Raw genomic sequence first — 8,909 nt, forward strand, 5'->3', positions numbered from 1 at the left:
TTTGACGGTTCAGTATAATTATAAATGTCACAAGTGTCCAACTTCATAAAAGATAAAAATAGGACTAATGTCACTTTCAAAATGAACGGCTCAATTATGATAAACATTAGCTGTGCTCTTTGGTAAAAAATTAAATACTTTCCCAAACAATGCAATGTATTTACAAAAATTACAAACATTTTTATTCCTATTGCAGAAGATCTAAAACATCGTGGATTCAAAATGGTAGATCGCAAATTAGGATTAACAGTAGTTCAATGTTCAGCAATTTTAAAAGAACTGGCACGATATCACGCTTTATCATGGCAAGTGAAGGTATAATAATTAATAAGATACTAAAAAAGACACAAACAAAACTTGTTTATTGTCATTTTTCGCCAAAGCAGCATATTATAAAAGCAAATCATGAAAAAATATTATTTATAAAATGGAATTTCAGAAATCTGAAGATGTAGTGGCAATCTTCATATAATATAATTGTTTTGGATATAAGATATGCAAAAAAAAATCAGAAAATTGCAAAATAACCTTTGTTTAATATTATGTTTTTATTACAGCATCATTTTCCCGAAGAGGTCGATCAGTTACGTCAAACAATTGCGGAAGGAATGTTTGCCAATGAAAATAAAGAATGGTATAGCGGATATTATGAAGCAGCCACCAAAACGCAGTAGCCATGGTAAACATAGACACTTTTATACACTTTCTGTATAATAAATAATTAAATTGTTTTGTAATATTAATTTATAGGTCCGAGAAGCTTATCGAATAAGGACTCTTGCTCTAAATACCTGGACAGATTTAGAGCTTTCGTTGAGACTTCTGATGAATCTTCATTTTTCGATCGGATGGTAGATCTAGTTGCACCTCGTGAACCTCTAGCAGTCTTTGTCATGGTGATTGCTGGACCACAAACATCATGTTAAGTGTTCGGATGCTGGAAATATTCTGGAGGTACAAAGAAAGCGGTTAACTTGTTTTTTTTTAACTAAATGGATTATTTTTATAGATATGTCTACTCGATTTTCAAATGGTACGTTACGGATCTCTGGCTTTGGATTTAGCAAATTTACTCTACATCTGCACATCAAGTACACTACGGTCTAAGCATCACAGAATCTTTTGAGAGAATTCACAATGAATTGTTCAGTACTTTGTCAGAAATGGGGACATTGAGCGATTTATTGCAAAATAGTGATGCTCTTTGGAATGCGTAAGTATTTTTAAACAATATTAACATCTAGAGCACATTTTTTCTTAAAATCATCAAACTGATCGTAGATAATAGATTATAATCATCATAATGTCACAATTACAATAAGAATTTTATTATCACAATTAAGTCAAATTGGATCTTGCATTTATTCTAGTCAGCTAATTGAAACAAATTGTTCTATAATGAATTCAATCAGAAGTCTACGAAGTTTTATTTGAAAGAATCCATTAATTATGACCATCTCTTATCCTTTGATCAAATTTTTAATTCAAATATTTTGGCAACTACTTCGTCTACTAAATTGCAAATTATCATTGAAAATCTATTCCCAACACATAATTCATATGTTTCTCTTTATGACATCATTGGAATTCATAATCGTTTTTCTTTCATCTAATAGCTTACAAGAGAATTTCACCGTTGTGGTCTTTTCGGGCTTGGCCTAGCTTTGGACATGCTCCCAATAATGACTTGTGACAGTGATGATGCTCCAGATCTCTATATCTCAGATGAAGAAGCCCAATATGATCCCATCGTACCTGTCAGTGCTAATTCACATTGCAGAGAAAAAATGGCTGAACTTGTAGTTGAACTTGTTAATAACAATGTTTTATAAACTCAATATGTTCAGAAGACATAAATTATTTTAAGATAAGATTTTTCAAATGCATTCTGTAACCATGGTAATTAGACAATATTAAATTACTCTCTAAGAAAATACTACTTGAATAGTGAACATAAAAGGAGTATATATATACTGGCAGTCAATTATAATTATCTATGAAAATTGGTATATATACAGGGTGGCTGATATGTAATGCAACAAAGTAAAGCGCTTTATTTTTTTCATTATTTTTTTAATTCTATTGTTCAGATGCAAAAATGTCGAAAATAACATCAAATTTTAGAATCAGTTTAGATATTAAATTTGTTCTAATTGGCCGCCTTTGGCACGAATTGCGAATTTCAAACGGCCGACAAACAGCCATCACACGCTGCACGAAAGTGGCTCTGCGGTTCTTTGACTCATTCCTGGCGATTCGCCTTCTTGAGATGATCGACTCTTTGGTATTTTTTAGTGCGAATCTCACTCTCCAAAGTCCAACGAATTGTGAATCGGAGAATTTGATAACCATTGGGCCGTCGAAATGAACATCTTTTTTAAGCAGTTCTGTTGGAATGTCCATGGTCTGCGGCCGAAATGTTTGTCCATTTTCTTACCACTGCGGCGTGGATTCCGACCAATTCTTGCCTTCACTTTTCGGATCATTTCTAGTGCTGTTAGCGTTCACTTTTTGGACGCGACGCAACACTGCCAGTATCACGGTTAGGAAAACAAGAAACAAAAAACTAGAAAAAAGAAATAAAAAAAATATTTGCATTTAATTGCTGGAGGGCTCAAACGAATAGCCACTTGTGGTTTTCCAACCAAATATAAAACAATCACACTATCACGCTTTAATTCGATCACGATTTATTTCTGAATGCAATAGATCAAAATGCTTTTGTAGGCTTGTAAACAACAAAATGAACTATCACTGGAATAAATCTGTCAGCTATCTGACGAATGGTTTAGAAATAATAGCAGTCTGAAGTTGGTTGTAAAACATATCAGCCACCCTGTATATATATTAGGGTGGTCCTTAATATGGACGTTTTCAAATTTTCTTACTCCCAAGGGCTCAAATGCTTCCAAATTGATGAAAAAAATCTCCTATAAGTTTTAGCTCTTAATATTGTCTTTTAGATAGTGCGCAATTCAATCAAAGTTTTGGATAGCATGGGGAAATTTTCAAAAATTTTAAAAATGTTTTTTAGATATAACTTAGCGAACAAAGGAATCACTGTTTGACGCTCTTCAAAATCAATTATAAAGAAAACCTGTGTTGTAGAGCGTCGAATCAATAAGAGATGTCACGAATTGTCGCTAAGTTATACATAGAAAACATTTTTAAAATTTTCGGATTTTTTTACATGCTATTTCCATACGAACCATTAATTGAAATGAGCACTATCTAAAAGTTAATATTAAGAGCTAAAACTTTTAGAGATTTTTTTTTATCAATTTGGAAGCATTTAAGCCTCTGGGAGCAATTAAATTCGAAAATATCCATATTAAGGACCACCCTAATATCTATATATATCTTTAAAATAGTTTTGAAAATTTAAATCTTGAATTAAAAATTAAATATTCAATAAACTCAATTCCATTTCATGGAACTATTTCTGCATATAATGTATAAATTATATAAATAAAGAATATATATTTATTTCATTTAGTAAAATATTTGTTTTAATTCTTTTCAAATCACTACAGAAAAACTTAGTACATAAGCTTTCTTTCAGAGATCAGAAAGTAATTTCTTAGATTTACATTTATGATAATGTTATGATAAAATGATAAAATACTTTAGTACGTTATATATTGGTCATTCTGGTTGAAAACTTTTTGTCATTTTTTAGTAGCAACATAATTCCACGCCAACAAAAATTTTAGTCTTTGTTGATAAGACAACTATTAGAAGTGGTTTTTGACCCTTTTTATCCATTCATATAATATTTTCATTTCTCAGTCAGACAGGGATGCCTGGTATAAGTGATTATGAAACAATTTTCACATTTCATATATACATATCATTTATGCTTCCTTCATTGTACATTAACAAGCCAATATCCTATCTGTTCAATATTTTTCGTCTACATTTTTTTTTTTATTATGTTTCTTTTAAAGTTATTGTCATCACTGGTCATCTTAATATCAATTGGCAGTTCATTATATATTTTACTTGCATTACTTATATATTTTAATCTCTTCTTTTTTAAGATATTAATTCTAAAAAAAATCGGAGCGGCCGAAACAAGTAGTATTCTGATGGTGCCAATAAGTATGAAGAATGTGCAGAGCAGTGTTTCCCAACGTTGGGCGCACGCCCCACTGGGGGGCAATTTGAAAATTTTGGTGATTTGAATGTAATGTAGTATAGCATCGGTAAAACATTTAACAAAAAAATGCTTTTCAGATTTAACTACAATGTCCCGGTTTGACAGGGACAATCCTAGTATTCAACCTTGCTTCCTTGAATTTTTTCTCATTACTTTATAATAAAATTATAATACAACTACCCATTATAATTGAAAATGATATATGCAATACACTGCTTATATAAAACGATACGTTTTAAAAGAGAATGTTGCGGAAGGCAAAAACTCTTAGAGTTCAAATAGCCCTTCACTAAAAAAAATAAACTTCTATATTCAAATGTATGAAAATTACCAAAAAAATAGGTAAATCAAGTATCTGACTGCTTGGCACAAGTGCTTTAGGTTAGGTTAGGTTTAGTTCATAAGGTTTTTATCCAATTTGTATGGGGCGGGACCAGAAAAAGGTTGAGAATGACTGGTGTAGAGTGTGCCATTGTATCCCATACAAGGATGAAAAGCTTTTGGTTGAGTTACCAAACTTGTGTGAGGTCTCGTGGTATTATCGCCAAACGGGTTTATAACCGTTTATTTTTATAACCGTTGATGGTTATATTTTATTCTGTTGGCGTGCATCAGGTTGACCAGCTGATGATAAAGACTTCTGCTATAAGATAAAAAACCATTCCTGTATCAGCCTTGGAAATGGTTTGAGCCGGTTTATGTATTTTTGTCAACTATTGTTTCTTGCATTTGACTTTATTGTAAATAACTTTATCGGATCTTCAACCTGATGTAGTGCATCTTTGACATCAAAATTGCAGAATGCATTTCAACGAACAAGTTTAGGCATGTCGTACTGTCAACAATACCTTCTCCATACATAACTGTTCATTTCTACAATTGACAGCAATTTCTGAAATTAAAGGTCAAAAAATAAAATTATTTACCCAACAACCTGCGTGTTAGATACGTGTATGTACTATGAATGAAAAAAAATTGAAGTGATATTTGGCAACGTCAGAAAATAAAATGGTAACGTTGTTTGCCGAGGCAAATTTCTGTAATTTCTCATAACGTAATTTAAAATTTAGAAATTAGAGGTTTTTGAATTTTTCTGAAAATCTTGAAAAATTAGAATTTTGAAAACATTGCCTTTTTGAAAATTTTGGACATTTTTGAAAATACTGATATTTTCTAAATCTTCGAATTTTTTTGAATTCTTGGAACAGATTTTTAAAATTTTTTATCTGGAAATTTTGATATTTGATCTATACTGTCGAGATTTTTTGATTTAAGTTAGAAAGTGTAGAATACAAAATGTATATAGCCGATCATATATCATGTTTCATTTATATGCGCAATTATTTCTTGGTTAATAATAATAGAACTTCCCGACAAGTGTGAATTAATTAATAAGAAATTGAAATATTAGTTTGTGAGTGATTTAGGGTTACTGTAGACTGTGTCATAATGAGAAAAACTTTTGCAGATTATTAAAATTTAAATTTTGTACAATTATTTTTATTACACATTATTAACTTCCCGTAGGGTATGTTATAGTAATCGCAAAAAAATCGAAAATAAATTTTTTTTATATATCTTTGCGTTTCAAAGGTTTCTGAATATTTTGGCATACCTTAGAAAAAATGGATGTGCGCGTGTGTTTTTTTTGTATAGTGAAGGAAATGCCTTTATGCATCCCAGACTGGTGTTTTGTCTGGGTATGTCGGACTCAATACCGCCCTGGTATAATATCGACTAAAACCTCCGCTTTGCCCTTGCCTCTGGTCCCCATGGAAACCGCCGTTAGGCATTACTTCGTGGGGGAAGGATCTAGAATGTTATAATTCTTAACGTGCTATGATGAATATTATATTTCTTAAACTTATACTCATCTTTTAAATCGGCGAAGTCCCATTCGCCCTTTCTCTTTCCATAGAACGGAGGTCAATTAGCACCTCTCTCGCAAATCTGTCTATGGCGTTCCAAGCAGCTTCACTTGTCAGCACTACTTCAACAAAATTACCTGGGGTAATGCTTTGTCTCAGTGTCTCTTCCACATCGTCCCGTAGAGCACCAAATCGCGGGCACACGAAGAACACATGCTCAGCATCTTCGATTTCGCCCAAACAATATAGACAATCCGGCGAGCTATCGTGCTTGAAGCGATGTAGGTAGGCTCGAAAACAGCCGTGCCCAGATAGCATTTGCGTAGTATAATAATTTACTTCTCCATGCATGCGACTTAGCCAGACTTTGATGTTTGGAATGAGACAATGCATCCATCTGTGCGACATCCCACAGTTGCCGCCATCGGTCAATGCTGTTCTGCCGTTCTTCTAATCTCAACTTTTCAGGACTCAGTTGTTGAAGTCTTCCATGATAAATTGTCCGTCTTTCCTCTGCTAAGACTAAGCGAGGCAGAGTTCTTGAAATGACGCACACTGTTTTCCCCGATATTGTGCTAAATGCGCAAGCAATTCTTAAAGCACTCAAACGATGTATAGGTCTTGCCATTCTCCTTGATTTTAGAGTTTTGAGAGCATCAGCCTATATGGAGATACCATATATCATCACTGAAGTAACCACTGACGATAGTAATATCCGTCTGGTTTGTTTAAGGCTACCAACATTAGGCATCAGGCGAGTAAGTCTCGTCCTAACTATTGACGCCTTAGCACTAACGTGTTCCACCTGTTGATTGAAATTCAACCGAGCATCAAGCATTACACCAAGGTAACAAATGTGAGGTTTTGACGTGATCTCTAGATTTCCTATCTTCAGCTTGATGGTCTCTATTGTTTTTCTACTTGTGATAAGAACAGCTTCACTTTTTTGTTGTGCTGATTGGAGGTTCATTGTTCCCATCCAGCAATTAATTTTTCTAAATGTTATACCAAATAGACTTACGATCTCATCAATTTGTTTGGTGACAACTACTAGGGCAACATCGTTTGCATATGCTACTAGTTTCAACCATTCTGGAATCTCAAGTCTCAAAAGGCCATCATACAAAATATTCATATATAGAATTGAATTCTGTCAATAAAGTAGCTTGCGACTATTTTGCAGAGGTATACTGACACGTTCTTGTCGCGGAGTGCATTCATAATGCAATTCCAGTTTGCAGAATTGAAAGCATTTTTTATATCCAATGTAGCTACAAGACAGCACTTCTTCCTACCCCTCTTCCATCTGGTTCCAGCAATTGCTTCCTATGCGGTATTAACTACCCGTTTATAGCATCGATAGTTGATCGCCCTTTGCGAAAACCATACTGATTGTCTAGGATTGCTAGGATTGGGTCAACTACTGCATCTATTCTTTGGTGAATTATTCTTTCAAAGATTTTACCTGCTGTATCCAGCATGCATATCGGACGGTACGATAATGGTTTATCTGGTGTTTTTTTTTCTTTGGGAAGAAGCACTAATCTTTGCTGTTTCCATTTTCGTAGAAAAACCCTTTTTTCAGACATGTATTATAGGCATTAAGAAACATTGTCGGAGATGTCATAATTGATGTTTTTAAGGCAATAGTAGGAATTCCATCTAATCCCGGTGCCTTACTATTTCCAACCCGATGACAAGCTTCCATCAGTTCTTGCAGTGTTATAAGTGGAATATTATTTAGTTCTACATGTGTTAGCTGGTAGTTTAAATCAGGTTGTCGTGGGAACAAACTAGTTACTATTTTATTCAATAGTCGTAGGCAAGTTGGTGAAGTACAATCTAATAAGGCCTTCTCCATGGGTTTTCCTCGACTTCATCCAAAGTTCTTTCCAGCACCTAACTTTGCTATTTTTGATAACTTTATTTAGTTGCCGACGTCCTTGTTTGTATTCCACTACCAGTTGTGCAGAATTTGTGAGACTATATCCTCGCTGAGAGATCCTTCTTTTCTTTTGGCGCTCTTTACGAAGAGAACTGATTTCTTCAATCCACCAGTGCACAGATTGTCTTTGATTTTTGCCATGCTTACGAGTCATACTGATATCACAGGCTTCGGTTATTCTCTCCACCAGCTCTCTAGTATGCTCATCTGCGTATTCTGAAATTATAGGTTTGCAATTTAAGGCAACTCTCAATGCGCTTTCATCAAAAGATTTTATTTTTCACCTAATGGCTTTAGATATCTTCACATGTCCTCTAATGTTTCTATTCGTTGATATTTCCCAGGTGATTGCACTGTGGTCACTAGTAGTGTAGATATCTAATACCTCCCAATCGCAATTTTCTCTGACGAGGCTATTGCTAACAAAAGTAAGGTCTATTATTGAGCTTGCGCCGCTCTTGACAAAGGTTGGCTTATCACCGCTATTTAGTAAAACAACATCAAGTGCATTAAAGGCCTCTAAAGGTGCTTCACCTCTTGCATTAGTTTTCCTACTTTTTGTAGAATTTATGTTAAAAGTTTATGTGAATAATAATACAACCGTTTATGCAGAAGGATAAAAACAGACTGACTGATTATATATTCTTTAACCAATCACATTCATTACAAACATTATTAACAACCACTTGTTTTTCATAAACAAAAGACAAACATAAATACATAAACATAGTAGACACAGAGCGTTTAGTATCAAACTTCAACACCCCCACTATACTAAACAACTTGTGTACTCATACCTAACAACTTTAAAAACTTCATATGTTTATGTACACTTAAGCTCTTCGTGAATATATCAGCAGGCATATCATTTGTCTGCATATACTTTAGATCGATCACACCATCTGCAATTGCTTCCCTGATGAAATGATGTCTCACA

The sequence above is a fragment of the Ctenocephalides felis genome, unplaced genomic scaffold, assembly GCF_003426905.1.
Source record: "Ctenocephalides felis isolate EL2017-DRISC unplaced genomic scaffold, ASM342690v1 CF-g0.4_SCAFFOLD_00845, whole genome shotgun sequence".
In the NCBI taxonomy this organism is placed as follows: Eukaryota; Metazoa; Arthropoda; class Insecta; order Siphonaptera; family Pulicidae; genus Ctenocephalides; species Ctenocephalides felis.